The sequence below is a fragment of the Zea mays genome, chromosome 1, assembly GCF_902167145.1.
Source record: "Zea mays cultivar B73 chromosome 1, Zm-B73-REFERENCE-NAM-5.0, whole genome shotgun sequence".
In the NCBI taxonomy this organism is placed as follows: domain Eukaryota; kingdom Viridiplantae; phylum Streptophyta; class Magnoliopsida; order Poales; family Poaceae; genus Zea; species Zea mays.
In genome coordinates, this window is record NC_050096.1 from 285,766,784 (window position 1) to 285,791,200 (window position 24,417).

Here is a 24,417-nt window from a genome sequence, read left to right on the forward strand (position 1 = left end):
TTTGTTTTTCTGAATTCTGCAGGGACTGCACTTATTGCAACTAACACTATTTCACTGCTATAATTAGCGGAGTTCCTCCTATTACGGAAGGTACATTCCTATTTCATAAAATAGGTCATATACGGTCTTTTGATGAGCTGTATATTGATTTATCTGTTCATGCAGATATCTTGCTCGATTGGAAGTGCTTTTTGTCCCTGATTTAGAGTTGCCGCAGCAATCAATCTGACAAAGCTGCTACTTACGAGGTCGTGCTCTTCTCGTCATACGATCTGTCTTTAAGGCTCATCAATCTAACAACGCATGGGTACTAATTCATGACTAAGATTACCTTCCCGCCTTCTTTTTTATAGCCTTGAGTATTTAAAGGTTTTCCCACATAGAGTTTTCATCTTCATAGTTGGACTTTAAGAAGCCTGATCTACTTCAGTTTTTTTATTTTAGTGGTATGGCTATGAGTTCTACTTGCCTTAATCTCTACACAGGCTGATTTGTTGTTCAGTCTACATAATTGGGATGTGATTTTTGTTTGAGATGTTTCTACAACATATTAGTTTTGAGATCTTTCTACTAGGCACTCGTGCTAACAACTATAGAACTGCTGTTGAATAACTATACACAGTTTTTTTGTTATTTAATGTAGCCAGAGAAAAGAACACTTGGCTTCCAGACGAAACATAGCTTGAGTTACTAGGTCCATAATGCACATCTTGTTTATTCCATATTTTGACAGATTCTTCATTTTAAGATATTTGAGGTGTCGGTAGGACTTGGCCTTCTGGAATATTAGCTAGATGTAGAAGCCATCCCCTCCTCCGCCCCTTATAAGGTTGTTGCAGTGCCTGCGTGTGCCACCGCCATGAGCCTCATCCTCCCCCCAACGAGGCCTCATTGCCGGTACAAGTTGGCTCTAGGGATGTAGATTCGTCATAGAGCTGGATCGGCACACGCCATAGAGCCCACACTCTTTTGCATGAAAGCCATCTTCTCATAGGTGCTACTGAGTTACTGTTTGTAAAGGCCCCTGACAGGTCATGATGAAGCAAGCTGATGGTTCATATGGATGTGTCGCAGATAGCGAAGCTCATATCACTGTGGGACAGGTCATACCATAAGCTACTCGAATACATTTGCTCTACATTTTTCTGCTCTCTTGTGTGTTTGTGGGGAAAGGATACTAACTTCGTTGAGATTGTTGGGTCTGCCATGCAATTTCTCTTTATTTAGGCACAAGAACTATTGGGAGTTATTGGTTTACAAGAAGAGAGAAGAGGGGAGGTCCCTTGAATTTCTAAGAAGAACATACAAGGTTCGTCACATCCTAGCTAAACAGTTGGTTGCAGCTTCAAAGCGCCTGCTTGCATAAATTACATTTCACTATAGCACATCATGGAGACATCACGAGTTATATTAATCGAGTTTCTATGCTTCAGAATGCTACTTGGTGGGAATAGAACATTGATCAGGAGACGTTGCCTGCCTAGCGAACTTGAGGTGTTGCACCTACCGGTTGGATGCTTTTATAATCTAGAGACGGGAATGGAAATTTTGTCCAACGAGTGTCCATGTCTTGTTGTATGTAACTGAAAAATATGAAATTACACAGAGAAGTCCATGTACAGCATAAATGACATGAAAATATAAATTCAATCATCCATACTGTTTGATCCATGAATTCATATACGAGGGTTTATTTACCTTTTTTATGATACATAGATTGCGGGGGTGCATCAAATCAGTCGTCGGTGATGATGTTTGTGGTGTGAGGCCTGCTTGTACTAATTTGTTCATCTAAATAAGAACTCTAAATGTTTCGTGTACATTGTGGATCAGGAATCATCGTCCTTATTTGTGTAGAAGCATGTTCCTTTTATTTAGGTTTGGTCTAGCTTCTGGTCTGATGTCCTTTTGTGTGTCTTGTATCGTATTTGGATGGACATATTTGATGGTAAAAAGTGTCATCCTAGATGTATAGTATGTATTGCCTAGATGTCTTCCAAGGGAAATGACCTAAGTGTCATCCTAGATGTACTGTATGCGGCCTAAGTATCATCATAAAAGTGTCATTAGACAGATATCTTCTCAGCATTTTTGGAAATGACCTGACTAGAGTTATCACAGATGGATAGTTCCATGTCGTCATGACTGTTTCCAGGAGTACATGCGCATCTTGCTTGTTGCTTGGTATCAATCTCGAGTGTCACAATGTCATGATCAGAAGCATCTTCCATGTTGATTGGCAAAATTTATGTATAGCTAGCATCATAAATGGATTACAAAACCTTTTTCTCATAACACTATAACACATATTTCTATATAAATTATCGTGGAATTATATGTTTCCGTTGCAACGCACGGGCACTCACCTAGTATTTTATTAAATAAATAAAACTACATCTACATTAGTTCATACTTAATCATAAAAATTAGAATGTGCAGACAATAAATGAAACCATTTTATTTAGAAAGAGAATAATTCTATGAACATTTTGCAATTTGAATCACTAAATTTGGAGTTCATATGCAAAAGATATGAAATAAACAAGTTTGGGAATTCAAAATATGAAATTAGGTCAAATTCTATGAATATTTAAAAGTCCAGGGTTAAATCTGCAAGATTACAGGGCCTACGCGCGAAAACCAGGGACAGCGGGTTGATTTCCAATAAACCGAGGGTCTCTTTAATAAAACTACCGCGCGAAGGGGTATCGGGTGAATCTAACCGTCAGATCTAAAACCAACGGCTGAGATTAGATCTGTGGCCGAGGGCGCGCGTGCGGGCGGGCGAGCACTAACAGGCGGGCCAAGGGCGTCAGCGATAGAGGGGGACGACGCATTGACCGAGCGGGCCCAGCGCCAGGGGGCTTGGGCGCTGACAGGCGGGCCAGGGTGTCAGGTGCACGTACGCGAAGTGTTATCCGTGATCTGGGCCGTGCAATGAAGATCGGACGGGCGGGATCAGACCGGGGAGGGGCGAACGGCTGTGGGCGATGCTGCTCTTCTCCGCGGCGGTGAGGTCGCCGGAGCTGAGGCAGGCGTGAGCTAGGGTGGCTCTGGGGTCGCCGGAGTTGGGCAGAGAGGGACAGGACGCCACGGCGAACTCAATGGCACGAAAGAGGCCATGAGTCCGAGGGCAGAGAGGGGAGAACGGCGGGGAGAGGGTCTCGGGCGGGCCGGAGTAACTCCGGTGAGGAATCCCGGCTGCCAGAGGGGGCAATCGGCCGTGATAGGGCTCGGGCTAGTTCCAGTAGAGGTGGGGGAACACCCTGGGCCAAAGCCCAGGCACTGGACGAGGTTGGGGATGGCCGGACACCACGCGAGCACGGCGGACCGCCGTGACCAAGCACCAGCGAGCCAAAATTGGCCGAGCACAGAGCGCAATAGGGAAAATTAGGCACGGGGACAGGTGTCTCACCTCGAGGCGGAGCTTGGGGAGGCTTGGCGCGTTCTCCGGCGAGCTGGGTGGTCGAGAACGCGGGCGCGGGTCTCCGGTGGCGTCTGGTGGCGAGGGCAGAGCTGCGCGAAATGAGGCGGGGGTGCGTGCGGGGCACTGGCGGGGCTCTAAGAAGGGAGCTAGGCGCGTGGGCGGGCGTCGTGGCCGAGAAATCCGGTGACGTGAGCGAGTGCGCACACGCTGGTCCACGGCGAGCGCGGAGGGGGGCAGAACTGACAGGGAGGGTCCACGGTGCAGAGAGAGAGGAAAGGGGCGTGCGGGGCAACGGCTCAGCGCCTGGCAGAATGGGCCCGCGAAGCAGAGAGACGAGGGGGCGCGCGGGTGAAGGCAACTGGCGCCGACAAGTCGGCCCCACTAGGCAGCGAGCGAGAGAGAGAGGAGAGCGCGCGGGCCGACTGGCACTGACAGGCGGGGTCCATCTGTCAGGGGCGGCAATCGCGCGGGCGCGGGCGCGTGCGTGGGGCTGGGCCTGGTGGGCTGGTTTGGGCCGAAATGACTTTTTCTTTTTCCCTGGATTTTCTAATTCCTTTTCCATTTCTTTTCTATAGGTTTTAAATTCCAAATTCAAATTAGGTTTCAAATTCAAATAAATTCAAACATGTGCAACACTTCAAAGAATATTTTAAGCTCAGCATGATGCAACACGTCATGACCCAAAATGTTTTGGCAAAAGTAAATAATTAAATCCCCCTAACTTTAAGCTAATTCTAGTTAAAAGGGAAAAGGGAGAGAGAATCTAGAGAGATAGAACCTAGGGTGAGAGAGAGAAGAGTAACACATGATTTTGGGTGATTATTAGAAAGAAATTTTATACCCCCAAAATCAGGGTGTTACAGACCTATCCCCCTTAAAAGAATCTCGCCCTCGAGATTCAGGGCTGGCTAGCAAAGAGCTCTGGGTACTTGGCTTTTAAATCATCTTCTCGCTCCCAGGTTGCTTCTTCTTCTGAGTGATGACCCCATTTGACTTTGCACATCCTAATGGTACTTCACCGAGTGACCCGGTCTGCTGTCTCCAGAATTTGAGTTGGCTTCTCAATATAAGTTAGATCTTCTTGAATTTCAAGATCCTCTGCTGGCAACTGCTCTTCTGGCACTCTCAAGCATTTCTTCAACTGAGACACATGGAACACATCATGTACAGCGGACAGATTCTCTGGTAAACTGAGTTGATAAGCCACTTCTCCACGTTTGGCTTGAATCTGATACGGTCCAATATAATGAGGTGCTAGCTTGCCTTTGACTCCAAACCTTTTGGTTCCTCTGATAGGTAACACCTTCAAATAGACGTGGTCTCCCACTTCAAAACTGAGTTCCCTTCTTTTGGTGTCAGCATAGCTTCACTGTCTCGACTGTGCTGCCTTTAAATTCTCTCGGACCATTCTGATGTTCTCTTTGGCTTCCAGCAAAATATCTGGACCAAACACCTGTCTTTCACCAGGTTGGTCCCAATGTAATGGAGTTCTGCAATTCCTCCCATAGAGCGCTTCGAATGGTGACATCTTCAGACTGGCTTGATAGCTGTTGTTGTAAGAGAATTCTGCATATGGTAATCTCTTGTCCCAACCTATCTTGCCTTGCAAGGCACAAGCCCTCAACATATCCTCCAGAATCTGATTAGTTCTCTTTGTTTGGCCATCTGTCTGCGGGTGATAAGCTGAGCTGAACTTCAAATGCATGCCCAAGGCTTCATGTAACTGCTGCAAAAAATGAGAGGTGAACTGGGTGCCTCTATCTGATACTATCTTCTTCGGAACGCCATGCAAGCACACAATCCGAGCCATGTATAGTTTGGCCAACACCGCACTATTGTAGGTGGTCTTGACTGGTATGAAATGGGCCGCCTTTGTCAAACAGTCCACTACTACCCAGATAGAGTCATAACCAGTACGAGTGCGGGGCAAACCGACTATAAAGTCCATTCCAATCTCATCCCATTTCCACTAAGGAATCTGCAACGGTTGCAACAAACCTGCAGGTCTCTGATGTTCTGCTTTAATCCTCTGGCAACTATCACACACTGCCACATACTCTGCTATCTCTCTTTTCATGCCGTACCACCAGAATCTTTTCTTCAGGTCTTGGTACATCTTCTCACTGCCAAGGTGTATAGAGTATGCTGTCTCATGAGCTTCCTTGAGAATCAATTCCCGGATCGATTTGATGTCAGGAACACACAGTCTGTCCTTGAACCATACCACTCCTTCTGCATCTTCACGGAAATCCTTGCCTTTCCCATCTATGATCAGCTGCTGGATCTCGTTGATTTTCTCATCATCCTTCTGACCTTTCCTGATGTCTTGCTCTAGTGTGGGTTCCAACTCGATTGTCACTCCTTGAGTGTTGTTCAGAAATCTGAGACTCAATCTGTCAAATTCCTTTGCTGGCTCGTACGACATCGGGTGAGCGGCCAACATATTGACTTGACTCTTCCTACTAAGAGCATCTGCAACCACATTTGCTTTGCCTGGGTGATAATGAATCTCCAGCTCATAATCTTTGATCAACTCTAACCATCTTCGCTGTCTCATGTTTAACTCTGACTGAGTGAATATGTATTTGAGACTCTTGTGGTCCGTGTAGATATCACACTTCTGCCCATAAAGATAGTGTCTCCAGGTCTTCAATGCATGAACCACGGCTGCTAACTCCAGATCATGAGTAGGATAGTTCTTCTCATGAATCTTCAATTGGCGGGATGAGTATGCCACTACTCTCCCTTCCTGCATCAACACACATCCTAGTCCAGTGTACGAAGCATCGCAATGTACTGAGAATGGCTTGTGAACATCTGGCAGAATCAGCATGAGTGCCATTGTCAATTTCTCCTTCAATGTCTCAAAGGACTTCTGGCATGATGGGGTCCACTTGAACTCAACCTTCTTTGTCAACAAGGCTGTCATTGGTCTGGCGATCTTGGAGAAACCTTCAATGAAATGCCGATAATAACCGACCATTCCGATGAAACTCTTGATTCCTCGGACATCTTTTGGTGCTTTCCAGTCCAAGATAGTTGTTACCTTCTTCGGATCTACAGCCAATCCTTCTCGGTTTATAATGTGACCCAAGAGTAGGACTTCACTGATCTAGAACTCGCACTTGCTAAGCTTGGCATACAGCTGACAATCTCGTGGCCTCTGAAGTACCTTCCTCAAATGCTCCTCATGCTCTTGCTCATTCTGGGAATATATAAAAATATCATCAATGAACACCACTACGAACTTGTCGAGATAGTCCATGAACACATTGTTCATTAAGTACATGAAGTAAGTTGGCACATTCGTCAAACCGAATGACATAACCGTGAACTCATACAGTCCATACTTGGTGATGAATGCTGTCTTCAGTATATCTGAAGGTCAGATTCTAAGCTGATGGTAGCCTAACCTCAGATCTATCTTTGGGAACACACAAGCTCCTCTCAACTGATCGAATAAGTCTTCAATTCTGGGCAGGGGGTACTTGTTCTTGATAGTAACTTCATTCAAGGATCTGTAGTCAATGCACATCCTCTTTGTGCCATCCTTCTCCACAAACAGCATTGGGGCTGCCCAAGACGAGGTACTTGGTCTGATGTAGCCTTTCTCTAACAACTCATCAATCTGCTTCTTGAGTTCCACCAACTCTAGTCCGGACACTCGATAGGCTCTCGTGGAGATAGGGGTGGTGCTTGGTATAAGCTCTATGGCAAATTCAACCTTCCTTTCAGGTGGCATACCTGGTAACTCCTCGGGAAACACATCTGGGAATTCTGACACTACATGGATAACCTCTGATGGTTTAATATCCTCAATATGAGCGGTGACTTGGTGACAACTCCCTTTTCTTGGTCCTGACAAGACCAACTCTACTAACATTTCTTCTCCTGATAGGGACACTAACTTCACTGTTCTCTTATCACAACTAAGACTGGCTTGATACTTGGTTAGCCAATTCATCTCTAGGATGACATCTATAGTTGTATCCTGGTTTCCCATAACTATTAAATCAGCGGGGAACTCTATCCCCCTTATTTGAACCTTTGCACTAGGGCAAAATCTATCTGCTTGGGTCCTTCCACCAACTGAACTAACCCTCATAGGTGGATACATGGGTGCTACTGGTATATTATGTGATTCTACCTATGATGCAGTCACAAAAGAATGCGTTGCTCCAGTATCAAATAAGACATTTGGAGAATGGTACTCGACTGAAAACGTACCTAGTGCTACTCTTGGAGTCTCCTGGACTGTGTCGGCCTCCAAGTGATTCACCTTTCCATACTGGGCACGAGGCTGCCCACGGTTGTTGCCTCCTTGCTACATTGCATTCTGTCTAACTGGGGCATTAGGAGCTGGCTACTGCTGAGCTGCTTTCTTCGGGAAATGGTTCGCCCAGTGGCCTTGTTCCCCACAGTGGAAACATGCACGACTTCCTCCTGGAGATGGCGCTGCTTGATTGTTCTGGTTGGTTGCTAGGGCAGGAAGACAGACTGCCTGGTTGCTCTGATGCTGGTATTGATTTCCTCCTTACTGGTTATTCTGACGGTACTGCTGCTGCTGCTGAGGAAACTGCCTCTGGTACTGCTGCTGCTGGTTCTTACGCTAATGTTGATGCTGGTGCTGGTGCTGGTGACCCTGCTTGAATGGTTGAGGTGGGTTGCCTGAGTAGCGAGGATGGCTGCTACTCCCAACCTGAGGTCCACCAATCTTGTGTTTCCTGTCCTCCATCTCCGGACGCTTCCTTTCTATCATGATTGCTCTGTCGATCAGATGCTGGAAGGTGGGGTTCATCAGCTGATAGTGGAGAGGGTCAACCAATCCTCTCAGGAAGCGGTACTGCCTCTTAGCATCCGTGTTGACATCCTCTGGGGCATAACATGACAGCTGCAGAAACTTGTCCCTGTACTCGCTGACGGACAGGGGACCTTGCTTCAAAGCGAGAAACTCCTCCTTCCTCACTATCATCAGTCCCTCAGGCACATGGTAGCGGCGGAAGTTGTCCCTGAACTCCTCCCAAGTGATGGCTTCACGGTTGGCATGGGTGGCAAGATAAGACTCCCACCAAGACTGGGCTACTCCCCTCAGCTATCGGGGACCGTACAACACCTTCTCACGATCGTTGCACTGGGCAGTGTGCAACTCAGGCTCCACGGTACGCAGCCAATCTTTGACGCCCATGGGATCAGCAGAGTGGGCAAAAACAGGGGGATGGCCTCTCATGAATTATGTTCGCTTGTCTCTGGGCACTTGTGGCATCTGAACTTGCACTGGAGGCTGAGGTGGTGGTGGCTGCTGCTACACCTGCTGCATAGCTTCTAGGGTCTGACCAATTGCTTGGACTGCTTGAGTCTGCATCAGGATCATTTGCTTAATGGTCATCGGTGGTGGCGGTGGCAAATGCTGCTGTGGGGCTGCCTCCTCTTGGGGTGCCTGCTGTTCTGGCTGAGCACACCTCGCACCTTTGCGCCTGTTCTGAGACATCTGTAGAAATCACACATATATATTAAATCTGACTCTGCAGTCTTTTAGCATAAGAGAAGATGTATAGAAAATCTTCATAACACTAAACAAATGACCATCTTCACTGACAACTTCTCAGATAAAGAGGAAAGGGGAAATAAAGGGATTACCCAACTAAATAACTGACTTTATTAATAACTACACCAAGTTGCAGGGGACACCCACACCTTGGTGACAATCATTACAAAGACCCAACTTCAGTACATGTCCATCATAACAAGCATTCAACATAAGATAAACAAACTAACTCTAACTAAAACTGACTTAGGCTAAGACACTAAACTAAGCATTATTACAGACTTCGACTCTGTCGATCTAAGGATCCAAATCTATCCGAGTCCTGCAGTCTGGGGTACCATAGTCGAAGCGACCACGGGGCGGCGAACGGTAAGGGTGCTGAATCCTGATAGGGGCGGGAGAACCACCATCTAGATAGTGGCGTGTTGCGCACTCAGCACACAATTCCGCAACCTCCACCTGAACCTTGCCCAACTCGTCAAGGGCATGGTCCAACTCTGTGTTGAGCACGGCGGCCAAGTTGACCATGTTGTTCAGCCTAGGATTGCCCTCGCCAACTGGCGAGACAATCACACCTCCAGCACTGCCGGTCGAACGGCGAGGGTAGTACTTCAGGTCAAGGCCATCAGCTACCCCGCTGAACAACGAGCAATACTGAGGAAGTGCCCGTCGTGCTGCATCTTGCATGGCTGCCTCGGCAGTATCCCTCTCAGTAATAGAATAGTGCTCTGAGAAGGCCTCTGCACCTCAGAGATCATCGTCCAGACGGCGCACCAAGCAAGTAGCCTCCCACTGGTCTAGGTATAGCCCGCGACGATGCTGGTAGACTACACAACGGTACTCGATGGACCAAGTGTGTCGATCGAAGGCCCGAAGCAACAGGGTATCGAGAGCGTCATGGAAGTGACACCCACGAGTAGCGTCACGAGTGATGGGTCTAGCGATCCATCCCTCCGGCTCCGGCTCCTCCGAGAGCTCCGTGCCGTGGCTCGAACTACCATCGGCGTCGTCGTCTCCGTCTCCGTCATGGTCTCCTCCAGCAGCCGGGAGGCCCTGTGGTGGTGCAGGGGGATTCTCTGGCTGAGGTGCAGGGGAAGGCGGCCTCTCAGACTCCACCTCCCGCTGAGGCGAGGGGGAAGAGTCCTGCTGCTCCTGGTCTTGCTCCTGCTCCTGGCGTCGGTGCTCCTACTCCTCGTGCAGGCGACGATGCAGTCTCTCTAGGTGACTGGACTGACCTGGCACCGTGCGACGCAGTGGACGCTCCGCCAGGCGAGAAGGCAAAAAGGGGATCACAGACTTACGTGCAGTGCACCTGATACAGGCCATCTACAAAAGACATTGTAAGCACAAGAGTAAGAGTAGAACTATGAGACCAGAAAGTAAACAGATAGAAAAGTGAGACAAAACTTTTTGAGATGAGTAAATAACATAGAGTTGGTCAAGATGACCAACTTTTGAAAGAACTCTAAGGTCAAGGTAAGAGTAGGGGTCTATAGTCCTTAGGGCGACCATTCTAGTCTAGGTTAGCGGTCCTATAGTTAGCAAGGCTTTGATACCACTTATGTCACACCCGGTTTTGGAAGGCAAACCGAATGCGAATCATGTACGTGCCAGGATCAGAAACTCATGTACACAGTGATTACATAATTGGACATCATCACACAATGCTCTAAATAAATAGCGGAAAGGTACTTTATTACATCAAGATGTCCAAGACATCCATAGAGTCTAATACATAACCATTGTTCAACATAAATATCAAAGTGCGGAAATACGAAACGTAGAAGCTAAGCCTACACAGGTAGCTGACTGGGGGTTTGCCACTAACAAAGAACTAGAACTCGTCATAGTCCTAAAACTCCTCGAAGTCATCCATATTGCCAGCATCACCTCCTAAGAACCAAGTGCAATGGGGACAACCTGGGGTGGGGTGGTTTGTAAAGCAAGGGTGAGTACACATCAACGTACTCAGCAAATGTCTCGTTTGGCTAAAGTGGACTAGCTGTATATGGGGTTGAGGTCAAGCAGCTGCTTTTAGGTTAGTCAAGTATTTATTATTATTAGTAGAGCCAACTTTTAGTAATAAACCCAGTTATTACCCAAAAGTACTTCCTCAAACGAGGAAATACCAGAGATCAAATTTTATAACCATCATTCTTAATTATCATCATAAAAGTATCCAAAGTTCTTCTAATCAAAGAGGATCCCAAGGCTGCTCTTAACCGTGAGCTCGGCTGATATACCAATTTTTAACACTCTGCAGAGGTTGTACACTTTACCCACAAGTCGTGATCCCTTTCTAGCCTGGGTTGTACAGACCCAATCTTCACTACCAAGGTGAATGGCCAGGGATACACTACATAGCCTTTACAAAGACTCCCCTGGTGCATAGCTGCTCGTTAGGTTTCGCCAGTCATATAAACGCAGTACACCTCTCCAAGGTGGGTGACTAACAAAACCAAATCGAAAGAACCTCTACACCCCAACCTTGGCAGAGCGAGCACTACGCCCCGACCCCCATTGACGGCCCTCCGGCAAAGCCAACTACACCCCCAGGTTCATCTAATTAACCAGCTAAGTGAAAGGGAAATGTGCCCTTGGGCCATTTCTATAATGTTTTGGTGATTAAGTGCCCAACACGTTTGAATAAGTTCTTATGGGCCAAAGAAAGTGAAAAGTGCAAATCAAGGCATGAGGTATGTTTCTAGACTAAGTACATTTGTTTTTGCATATTAATGAGGTTATCTAAGTGCTAGAAACAGTGCTAAAGAAAAGATAATCGAATTGCAAAAGACTTGGCTGTGTCCAGCCAAAACTCCAGCTCGGCCTGGCACGCCGGACTGTCCGGTGGTGCACCGGACAATGTCTGATGCGCCAGACTGGTCTCCGGTGAAAAGGCTGCTCTTGGGAGTTGACGACAGTGTACGGCTATAATTCACCGGACTGTCCGGTGGTGCATCGGACTGTTCGGTGAGTCATCTGCGACGAACTCATTGCTCCCGGGAATGAAGAAAGGCGACGTGGCTATAATTCACAGGACTGTCTAGTGAGCCAACGGTCGCCAGCGCCAATGGTCAGCCGCGAAATCTACAGGCGACGCATGGCAGCTCCAACGGTCGGAAGGGGGCACCGGACTGTCTGGTGTGCACTGGGACAGTGTCTGGTGCGCCAACAGGCCCAGAGCTGCAACGGTCGACTGTGCTCGATTTGGAAGGAAATCGCGCACCGGACAGGCTACAGTAGTTGTCCGGTGGCGCACTAGACTGTCTGGTGCTCCACTCGACAGAAGGCAAGAATTGCCTTCCAAGATTGTCATCAACAGCTCCTAGCTGCCTTGGGGCTATAAAAGGGGTCCCTAGGCGCATGGAGGAGTCACTTAAGCATTCACTAAGCATCCTAAGACTCCAAGACTCCAACTCCACGCATTTGATTCTCTGTGTTAGTGATTTGAGCTCCATTTGAGTTGTGAACTCCGTGTGTTGTGTTTTGAGCTCAAGTCATGACTTGTGTGCGTGGTTGTGCTGTGTATTTGAGTCTTGTGTGTGTTGCTCTCCCAACCTTACTCTTGTGCGTTCTTTGTGATCAATATTGTAAGGGCGAGAGGCTCCAACTTGTGGAGATTCCTCGCAAACGGGAAGAAGACTATAAGGAAGAAAGTTGTGGTATTCAAGTTGATCATTGGATCACTTGAAAGGGGTTGAGTGCAACCCTCGTCCATTGGGACGCCACAACGTGGAAGTAGGCAAATGTCACTTGGCCGAACCACGGAATAAAAAACACGTGTCTCTTGTGTTGTTTTCTCTGTGATTGTTTTGCTCACAAGAACTCGCCTCAAAGCTACTTGGTCGCACTAACTTTTTCATAACTAAGTTTTGTGGCTATTTAGTATTTAGATTTACAGGATCACCTATTCACCCCCCCTCTAGGTGCTCTCACTAAGGTCGTCCCATTCCACCCTCATGGTTGTACTGTTATCCCGGGTGGTCACTCCACGAACAGGTCCTTACGGAGAGGTACTCAGAAAAAAGGCCTGAGCCCCCCTAAGGTATCACAAGATCATCCACATAATTAGGATAATAGTATCGTATCATAAATGTTCACATCATGTTCATTGATTAAGCTAAGGCAACAGCAACATGCTAACCATGATAACCCAAAAAAGGTAAACAAGGATAAGGTAAATAGAAAGGTAGTCAATCCTTAGGTTTCATAAAGTAATGCGGGACAGTAAATTATAAAGTAAGTAGGACATATTGGGTCAGAGGACACTTGCCTTCACCAGGTTGTTGCTCAGGGAGGTCTCCAACAACACACTCAGGAACCTCGGACTGCTCGTTGTCTAAATACAGCGAGCATGCAATCAATACATTTGGAAAGTACAAAATAAACAACACACCAAACATGTACAATCATAGCAATGCATCTTAAAACACAATAAGGAATAATGAGATCAAAGTATAATATGAACTTTAACATAAACTAACCTTTTCTAGAAATAGATTATTATTTCTCTAAGTATTGCCCTCAAATACCTAACATAGTTCAATTCATTTTATTGTGACCTAAAAATTAGAACAGAGATGAACTCATGTATTACACATTATTAATCTCACCAGCTTAAACATTTTTAAATCTCTAAGGTTCACCTTTTATTTATTTTATTAAATAAATAAAACTACATCTACATTAGTTCATACTTAATCATAAAAATTAGAATGTGAAGACAATAAATGAAACCATTTTATTTAGATAGAGAATAATTCTATGAACATTTTGCAATTTGAATCACTAAATTTGGAGTTCATAGGCAAAAGATATGAAATAAACAAGTTTGGGAATTCAAAATATGAAATTAGGTCAAATTCTGTGAATATTTAAAAGTCTAGGGTTAAATCTGCAAGATTACAGGGGCCTGCGCGCGAAAACCAAGGACGGTGGGTTGATTTCCCATAAACCGAGGGTCTCTTTAATAAAACTACCGCGTGAAGGGGTATCGGGTGAATCTAACCGTGAGATCTAAAACCAATGGCTGCGATTAGATCTGTGGTCGAGGGCGCGCGCGTGGGCGGGCGAGCACTAACAGGCGGGCCAGGGGCATCAGCGATAGATGGGGAGGGCGCACTGACCGAGCGGGCCCAGCGCCAGGGGGCTTGGGCACTGACAGGCGGGCCAGGGCATCAGGTGCGCGTGCGCGAAGCGTTATCCGTGATCTGAGCCATGCGATGAAGATCAAACGGGGGGATCAGACCGGGGAGGGGCAAACGGCTGCGGGCGGCGCTGCTCTTCTCCGCGGTGGTGAGGTCACCGGAGCTGAGGCATGCGTGAGCTAGGGTGGCTCCGGGGTCGTTGGAGTTGGGCAGAGAGGGACAGGACGCCACGACGAACTCAATGGCGCGAAAGAGGCCACGAGTCCGAGGGCAGAGAGGGGAGAACGACGGGGAGAGGGTCTCGGGCGGGCCGGAGTAACTCCAGTGAGGAATCCAGGCCGCCAGAGGGGGCAATCGGCCGTGATAGGGCTCAGGCTAGTTCCAGTAGAGGTGGGAGAACACCCTGGGCCAAAGCCCGGGCACTGAACGAGGTCGGGGATGGCCGGACACCGCGCGACCACGGCGGACCGCCGTGACCGAGCACCAGCGTGCCAAAATTGGCCGAGCACAGAGCGCAATAGGGAAAATTAGGCACGGGGATAGGTGTCTCACCTCGGGGCGGAGCTTGGGGAGGCTTGGTGCGGTCTCCGGCGAGCTAGGTGGTCGGGAACACGGGCGCAGGTCTCCGGTGGCGTCTAGCGGCAAGGGCAGAGCGCGAGAGAGGGCAGAGTTGTGCGAAATGAGGCTAGGGGCGAGTGTGGGGCACTGGCGGGGCTCTAAGAAGGGAGCTGGGCGCGTGGGCGGGCGTCGTGGCCGAGAAATCCGGCGACGTGCGCGAGTGCGCACGCGCCGGTCCACGGCGAGCGTGGAGGGGGTGAAACTAACTGGGAGGGTCCACGACGCAGAGAGAGAGGAAAGGGGCGCGCGGGGCAACGGCTCAGCGCCTGGCAGAATGGGCCTGCGAAGCAGAGAGGGGAGGGGGCGCGCGGGTGAAGGCAACTGGCGCCGACAAGTTGGCCCCACTAGGCAGCGAGCGAGAGAGAGAGGAGAGCGCGCGGGCAGACTAGCGCCGACAGGCGGGGTCCGCCTGTCAGGGGCGGCAGTCGCGCGGGTGCGGGCGCGCGCGCGGGGCTAGGCCAGGTGGGCTGATTTGGACCGAAATGACTTTTTCTTTTTCCCTGGATTTTCTAATTCCTTTTCCATTTCTTTTCTATAGGGTTTTCAATTGCAAATTCAAATTAGGTTTCAAATTCAAATAAATTCAAACATGTGCTCACTTCAAAGAATATTTTAAGCTCAGCATGATGCAACACGTCATGACCCAAAATGTTTTGGCAAAAATAAATAATTAAATCCCCCTAACTTTAAGCTAATTCTACTTAAAAGAGAAAAGGGATAGAGAATCTAGAGAGAGATAGAACCTAGGGTGAAAGAGAGAAGAGTAACACATGATTTTGGGTGATCATTAGAAAGAAATTTTATACCCCCAAAATCAGGGTGTTACAGCGCGCCCCACATCTGATTTGGGATATATGGTGGCGGTGGTATGTATGCATAATGACATGACATGGGTGTATGTGGAGGTGGAGGTGTCCACGCAGGTGCATTAGTTCTTAATTGAACATTATGACCTCATGTCCTTTCCAATTGGTGAGGTGGTCCAATCGGCCTAACCTGTTGTCGCTCCTAAGTGGGTAAGCGAGGTCGCTTTGGTGGCCAGTCACTAGGTTTGGCCTTCTTTTTCACATATTTAGGCAATAATTGATCAAAGGTCGGGCTGGATTTGACCAACCGACCAGCTACCTTGAACGTGTTAGTTTTCCACGTACCTATTTCTGGTCATCGTGGTTCAAAGGTACTTGGTCGTCGTGGCTCCTTGGCATTGTCGATCCGTCTACTAGAATGACCCGGACTGTCTAGCGAGGTCCCGGACTGTCCGCGTCTGTGTACCGGACCGTCCGCGATCCGCAGAATAGGTTCCCGCGTTCGGTCATCTGTTTGCGATTACCCCCCGAGCGTTTGTGATGGTAACCTTCAGAGTCTCCCCTCCATCAGGAGTCTTCTCAGCAACCAACTTCCTACAAGAACTTCTATTATTTTCATCGGCCTTTCGTGCGTTGCCGACGATGACTTCCTTGCCTTTGCCCTTATCGGTCGTGCCGAGCCGAATTAGGACTTTTTTGCCCTCGAAGTCGATCACATTCATTGGGAAGGGCTCCGTGTCCTCCTAAAATTTCAATCGTCCCTCATTAATGGCCGATTGGATTTGTCGTCGAAACACATTACAATCATTAGTGGCATGTGAAAATGAGTTGTGCCACTTGCAATATGCGCGATGTTTTAGTTCATCGGCGGGTGGAACATTATAATCTATCTTAATGTTGCCATTTTTTAGTAATTTGTCGAATATCTTATCACATTTGCCAACATTGAATGTAAACTTAACCTCCTCCTGTGGTTTCTTTTGAACTGACTGCAAGGAGGAGCAAGCCGAAGATTTGACCTGCTCAGGCCAAACCATTTTAGCAGTGTAAACTTCCTTTAGTTCGTCGTCCGAACTACTTTGATTGTGCTCTACTATATGGACATTATGATGAACTGTTTTGACTAGTTCTTTGCTTCGGCTTTCACAAGCCAAAGCTCTCTGATGTAATTGTGCTAGCGTAAAGAACTGGATGCCTTCTAATTTCTCTTTTAAATAATAGCACAATCCATCAAAGGCTATTCCCGCCAGTTGTTTATCTGTTAAATGAATTTGAAAACATCGGTTTCTCGTATCCCAGAATCTCCGGATGTAATCATTAACTGATTCATCCTTTTCTTGTCGTAGGGCCACTAAGTCTACTAAATCTAACTCGTAATCGCCAGAGAAGAAATGTTCATGAAATTTTTGTTCTAAGTCTCCCCAAGACAAAATGAAATTAGGAGGGAGCGTGGCATACCATGCGAATGCAGTCCCTATTAAAGATAATGAAAAAAACGTACACGGAATGCTTCGGTGTCGGCCAATTCTCCTAATTGTGCTAAGAACTAGTCTATATGCTCACGCGTGCTCTTTCCTTGGTCACCTGAAAACTTTGCGAATTCGGGTATTCTGGTCCCCTGTGGGTATGGGAGACGATATGACTGCCCCCCAGGGATTATGCCAACTCCGAGCTTATCTCGGAATGCCCCAGCTATTTCCTCTCTTACTATATCAATGGTAGCCGGTGGGAGACCACCGGCTCTTTGGTCCAATATGGGTGAGATTGCTTGGATGTTGGTACGTTGTTTTCCTCCCCATTGGTTTGGGTTTTGCGGCGCGTTAATACATGCCCTATGAGGCTCATAGGACTGGCCATTCCTTTCTGCCCTTCTGGGGGCCAGAAAGTACTCACTCTTATGGGTTTGGTATGTTATATTATGGTGCTGGTGTGTCGTATGGTGAGATGGGGAGTTTAGCTAGGACGGATGCGGAGTTGGATATCCAGCCTCCTCAAAAAACTCTATGCCGGACCGTCCGGTTAAATACACGGACCGTCCGGCTACGTGAGCGGACTATCCGTCCATGTGGCCGGACCGTCCGACGTTATATTCGGACTGTCCGGCGCCATACGCAGACGGTCCGAATGGATTATCTAGGGTTTGCACGTTATGTGGCGGCTTGGGTGCAGGCCTCGGTAATTCGCTTCTAAAAATGGGACCGGCCGTCGCTGGCCCGGACGGTCCGCGCTCACGTGCGGACGGTTCGGACATGCGCAGATCGGTAAATTTATCGCCGATGCGCGTGGGAGGCTGTTGTTGCCCAGGGTACATGTCTATCGGCATCCCATAAAAGGGTTGTGACTGGTCGTGACAACCTGTAGCCGATGAATTACTTGTGTTTTCCCCCAGTTTAACCACGTGCGAAGGAAAATTTGCAATAGTAGACTTATCAAATGCACGCATTAGCCTTTTATAATTATTTTGTATATCCCCTACGATATGTTACATTTGCTCTCGTTGTTCGTCTATGTAAGCATTAAGAGATTAGAGCTTAATGGTGTCACTTACATCGGGGATATTCGTAGTAGGTCGGGGCGAAGCCAGATCTGTCACCCGTTGCCAAACGACTTTGTTGTTCCTGTCCACCTTGAAGTCAGCTAGGAATTTTGTCTTTGCTTCGTGGATCAGTTGTTCCTGGCGCTCCTCGAACAGGAGCTGTTCTTCAGCCGGCAAGGTTTCCCATGTCAGCTTGATAATATTGCTGGTAGAAACTTCAGAGTTGTCCTTTGAACCGGCCATTGAGGACCGATCTTGATAGGTCTATATGAAATCGTTCATCAGCGGAGTGGCCAAAAAGTGTGTTGGTGCCTTTTTGGGCGTCAATCACTGCGTGAGAACCGGCGGCGGTGCTCCCTACACAGGCGCGGACGGTCCGCACGTGCGCAGGGGCGGCGAAAGTCGCCGGCGGCGCCTGGATCTCGCCCTCGGGAGGGACCCCATCAGGGAGGAGAGATCCTAGGTGTTGTCTAGGCTCGGCAGGACGACCTAGACTCCTCTAATCGACGTAGAGTCGAAGAGAAGCGGAGAATTTGGGGATTGAAAGACTAAACTAAAACTAGACTAGAACTATTCCTAAGATAAAATGTAAATTATATTGATTGAAGGTTCGATTGATTGATGCTTAATCGGTCGTAATCCTCTATATTTATAGAGGAGGGGGCTGAACCCGTTACAAACAGATTTTCCGAGCTAATTCCGTGAATTTAGCTAATAACCGTAGCACAAAACTCGGAACACTAATTGGCTCTGCGTGAGCGTGGACCGTCCGCATCCTTAGCGCGGACCGTCCGGTCGTTCAGTTTGGTGTTCAACAATATATTTTCTGAAATGTAATGAATTATCGATTACTTTATATGTTTTATCCATTCGTATCTATAGCTTTTCTGCCTCCACATGACACTTCATGTGTGTCTTCAAGATGCATGCATTCAATTAAAACCTTTGCTTATGGAGCTTTTCTTTGAGAGAGTACAAACTTATTATGGCTTTTGTTATGGCCTGTCTCGTGGTGACGTGAATCTAAATGTTGACTTTCAAATTTTAACCTTTGTTAGTAGCCATATTATTTTTACCCTCACGATAAATTAAAACTTTTGTTCATATTGTATGTTCTATTAAAAATATCCTTTTGTATTTTATTGAAAATTGTGATTTAGGCCATATATTGCATTCTTAATAACTATGGTGCCACATAAATGGTCGCTTAAAACTTGCACCACACCTCTCAAAGAACGGTTTGGAGGGGTGAATTTTTGTAATTGAGTGACAATATTTAGGCCCTGTTTGGGACAGCTCTAGCTCCACAAAATTTGGTGAAGTTGGTGGAGTAGGTCATTAGGTGCTCCAGAAAATCGTGTAGCTGGAGCTATAAGCCTTTAGAAGACATTTAAACAAGTTATTTTGTTTATTATTTAGATTAAAATGCTTTTAAAACTATTTAAATTGATATTATAAACTACAGCTCTACAATGGAGCTAGAACCTGGAGCCATCCCAAGCATCCCCTTAGCGGACATATGGTTCACATATTAGATATTAAACTAATAAGAACAAATAATACACTTTATCATAGTCAAAAGGTTGAGAAATGTATGAGTTGAAAAAAAAAGTCCGGACTTTTTTTATAGCTCGCTCGATCAAGCATCCTTTTTTAGCTAGCAAGGTCAAGGTGGTACTATATGTAAACATTGTGTTGTGTGTCTTTCTGTCGTGTGGTTATGGATTTCAAACGCAAATTGGTGCCATTTGGTTCACGAAATGTAACATAAATGGTAATGGTAACGATTCACACTAGAATACCGACGGTAACAAATTTGAATAAGGAGGTATCCATTTGTAGTGTGGTATCGATTACGGTTAGACTTAAACAAACATGATCTAACGTTATTGGTTACCCATTACGTTACCAATATGTGAACCAGCAAATAAAAACACCAGGATGGTGCACAGTTAATTTTTTTTCATTAATTACTTTATTAAAATAGGTGTTTGTAAGTATAGAATTGTGATAAACAAGTAATTCACACACTCATATAAATAAGAGAATACTCTTTATTCCTATTTTCCAAAAAAAGGTATTATACCCCGCTAACGGTTCAATAAAAATATGGGCGCCCACGAACTTAAATCAAGTTCGTGCGCGAGGCCTATAACAGTTGAACTAAAATGCATTAAAAACGTGAGTACATACAAACTTAACTTAAGTTCGTGGGTCGAGGTCCATGTCGTCGAACTTTTGGTGCATGCTACTTGGTGGATGTGTCTGCAATTAAGTTCGTGGGCTAGCGCCAAACTGTCGAACTTATTTGTGTTAAGTTCGTGGGCCTTTACCGACGGGCGACAAACTTAACTTGAAATACCTAAACCTGTCCTAACCCAACACGTCGTCATCTTCTCTTCCATCTCCTTGCACTCTATCGTGTCGCCGCCAGCTCTCGCCCTACAACACGTCGCCGCTAGCCTCGCCTTATTTTTCTGTTTTCCAAAATTTTGAGTATTATACCTTCACTAGCACAACTTATTTGGATACTCTTATATTCACATCAATTCATATTCGTACTGCTTCTTAAGACTACAGCGTAGGCATCCACAGTGCACGATTCTGCCCCCCGGTCTGCTCCGCTCCCCATTGCGCCCTCCTCACCCTCCCAGTTGCGAACAATTCGAGCCCCGTCAATGCCCCCACAATCCCCGTCAGCCGTCGTGCCCCATCAACGGGAGTTGCGACCACAAAGCGCCCACCCTCCTCCCAGCGCTCCACCATCGGCGCCCCCTTCCCTGGCGAGATGGACGGCATCTGCGCTGTGTCCCTCGGAGATCCCCTTCCATCTTCAAGGCCGAGAGGAAAGTGAACGGCAATCCATTCCATCGGCGCCTCCATTCCTTATGCGATCCATTCCATCCCAAAATCCGCGGCACCGCTCACCCATCGGAGTTGCTTCCGTTGATGATGTCGTCGTCCACACGCCATCCCCCATCTGCGCCGCGTCCATTCTTTACACGGCGAGGACCACCTTCGGCGCCCCTTCCCTGGCGAGATGGATGGCATCTGCATCGTGTCCCTCGGAGATTCCCTTCCATCTTCGAGGGCGAGATCGGTGCCCTCCATTCCTTACGCGATCCATTCCATCCCTAAATCCACCCCCTTCCCTAGTGAGATCCAAGGGGTCAGTGCTTTAGTGTTTTTTACCTATATATGTTTGCTGACTGATGGCTGCAGATATTTCGCAAGGAACCATTCTTTTATGGCCATGACAACCATGACCAACTTGTGAAGATTGCAAAGGTAAGCATTAGTTTGATTGTTCATTCCACATGTTTCTGCGATAAAGTAGATGTTTTGGTATGGGCCTTAATATGCAACTCGTGGTTTGATTGTATCGTATGTTATTTATATATATGATATAATCATCCATACTAGAGTTGGATAAAGCTTATGAAAAACCTGCCATCATACAATGGAGTTTATGTGATTTATGTGATATAATTATCCGTACTAGAGTTGGATAAAGTTTATGGAAAACCTGCCATCATACAATTGAGTTTTGTTCAAGGTCTGTTACGTCTATAGCAGATAAACTTTACAGAAGCAGATCAACTCCGACTCTATCTCAACATGAAGCATATATTGTTTGTTGCTGATAGCACTTGCCTGATTTTAATCACTGTCAAACTTGAAACTTTGAAATCAAACTCACAACCCAGTCAGACTTGCATGTTTACAACAACCCAGTAACTGATCTGTAGTTTTCTTTGGCCTTTGTAATGTGACATGGAGTCTTCCACCATACCTTAATATTGCAAAGCTATAATTTTAAAGTGTTGTACCTGATACTTAATGCAGCATTTAGCATCTACCAGAGGTCATAGATAGCAAGTCAAAGATTTGTGTACTTACTATGAATAACTGAAAAATCCTCAGGACGTTCTAATGACCTTGTTGTGCTTGTTTGTTCCATGCTTATACTGAAGCACTACATATACATGCTTATGCTGAAAACTCACGAGAATGTTGTCCAGATAATGACTTGGCCAAGTTCTGGAGTCCTATTATCTCAATGATCTTATCCTTCTCCATTATGGAATTAGCAGAGTCCAAGTGCCCTAGGTGGCTTGGATGAATGTGCACAAGAGCATTTGCAAAAGCCTGAATTAGTTACAATGTAAGCTGATGTCATTCTCCATTGTTCTCTATTCAGAAGTAAATAAGTGTTGAATTGACTCGCAAAACCCTTTCTCTATTTTGTGCTTTGTTTTTAGGTTGGCAGAGCTGCCGAGCGGTATTCTAGGAGGCGGTCCAATCTAGGGAGGGAGCCTTTTTGGCCCATTACAACAAACTGAACAATATGGTCAAGCACATACAACTCAACACAGACATAGGATGCCACGCAGACACAGTATGCCACGCTCTACCACCCCTAGCACAAGCACAAGAAACTGAACAATACAGTCAAATTCTATAATTTTAACTGTATCTGATTTCTTACATATTTACTTTTCATTTCCCCGTTATACGATTTATACCCTACGTTTCTCTATCCTATATTTCTCTGTTTTGATGTATTCAATTTTAGTTTGCATTATGTATTCATTAGTCACTGAGATGAGTGCCATTTGTTGGTGGAAGGGAGGGTTGCTTAATCTACCTCTATCTGATCTAAATATCATATTTGTGTTTATGTTACTTTCAAAGTTCTTGGTGAACGATGGAAGACCTGTGTTGTTGTATTTGTTTATGTTGCTTACAGAGTATTTGGTGGCTGATGAAAGGCCTAACGTTGTTTCCCTATTTATCTCCCAAAAATAGGCTAATGTCATAATGATTTTTCCTGATTTTTTCAAGTTTATGTGCACCGTCAGAGCTTTGGCAACGCAAGGTGCACTGTCAGAACTTTGGCAACGCAGGGTGACTTATTTTTTTTCGAGTTTATGTCCACCGTCAGAAAAGAAACGAGTCAGTTTGAGTCAATTTAAGGACTGTTCACTCTCGAACTTTTGGTGACTGATGAACTAACTCGAAAAAAACTCATGGCCTTGTGGCCCATTACAACAAACTTGTGGCCAGCAGCCTAGATGACATAACTATGGCACACCATAGCTCACAGGAGATGCAGATTTTCCTCCATGATTTGCTCTCTCGACTCGGCCAGTGTTGTTGTGATCACACACAACTAAGCACGAGTCGGCCAAAGGGAATGTAGCATCTAGGCTGTAGCCAATGCTTGTAGCCAACGTCCGTAGGGAATGTAGCAGCCGCCAAGTTTGTTTCCCCTTTTCCGATCTCCTTCCCTTGTCGTGAATTCCTTTCATCTTCCTCATATATTTGTTTCCCTGATTGATATGAATTCCTTTCATCTTCCTCATATTTGTTTCCCGATTGACATGAATTCCTTTCATCTTCCTCATATTTGTTTCCCCGATTGATAGACTTGTTTCTTTTCTTGCACATCATTAATTGCAGCAGCGGTCTCTTTCCCCGACGCTCTCGCCTCTCTCTGCTCTATAAATTGCAGGATCATGACCTTCTTCCACCACAACAATCGAACCACATCCCCTGCTCGCTTCTTTTTGCATTGCTTGTTCCTTGCTGCCAGCTAGATGTGCGCCCTCTGTTCGCAATGCAAAAAAGTCTCACCGAGCTCGTTGTTCATGTGTGCCCTCTATTTGCGACGTTGGAAAGTCGTTGCCATCGTCCAAGTTCGTCGTCATCACTAACTGTCGGGTACCATAATTAGGGGTACCCCCAACACTCCTAATCACGGCTGGTAAACACCCTCAGACCAACTGACAGGCGCGGTTCAAGTCAAGGCTTTGTCTACCCAAGGGACGCGACCTCACCCAAGCCCAGCCTCGGGCTGGAGCAGTAGTCCCAGACAAGTTCACGCCTCGCCCGAGGACCTCCTCAGGCAGCGGGCACCTCCTCGGCTCTCCCGAAGCCCGGCTCGGGCAGGCTTTGTTGTGAAGCAACCTTGGCCAGACCGCCTCACCAACCGACCGCTTCGTAGGCGCATTTAATGCAGGGGACGCCTGACGCCGCATCCTGACACACGCGCCTCAGTCGGCCAGGCCGAAGTGACCGCAGTCACTTCGCCCCTCTCTTTTACTATCCGATATGACAGGAAAACAGCGCCGCTCGCCCCACTCCGACTGCCGTGCCAACCACCAAGGCGAAGACTGACAACAAGTCATGATCAACCACCGAGTTCGGCCTCGGGCGCAACAGGAAGCTCCGCCTCGCCCGACCTCAGGCTCCGACCTCAGGAGGAGGTCTCCGCCTCGCCTGACCCCCGGACTCGGCCTCGACCTCAGGCTCTGGCCTCGGGAGGAGGTCTCTGC

At 46.9% G+C, this 24,417-nt stretch overlaps 1 pseudogene; it reads right to left on the reverse strand.

The window, feature by feature from the left end:
• Positions 1 to 19,576: 19,576 nt before the first annotated feature.
• Positions 19,577 to 19,675, reverse strand: LOC111590644 (uncharacterized; annotated as a pseudogene).
• Between the last annotated feature and the right edge of the window lie 4,742 nt (positions 19,676 to 24,417).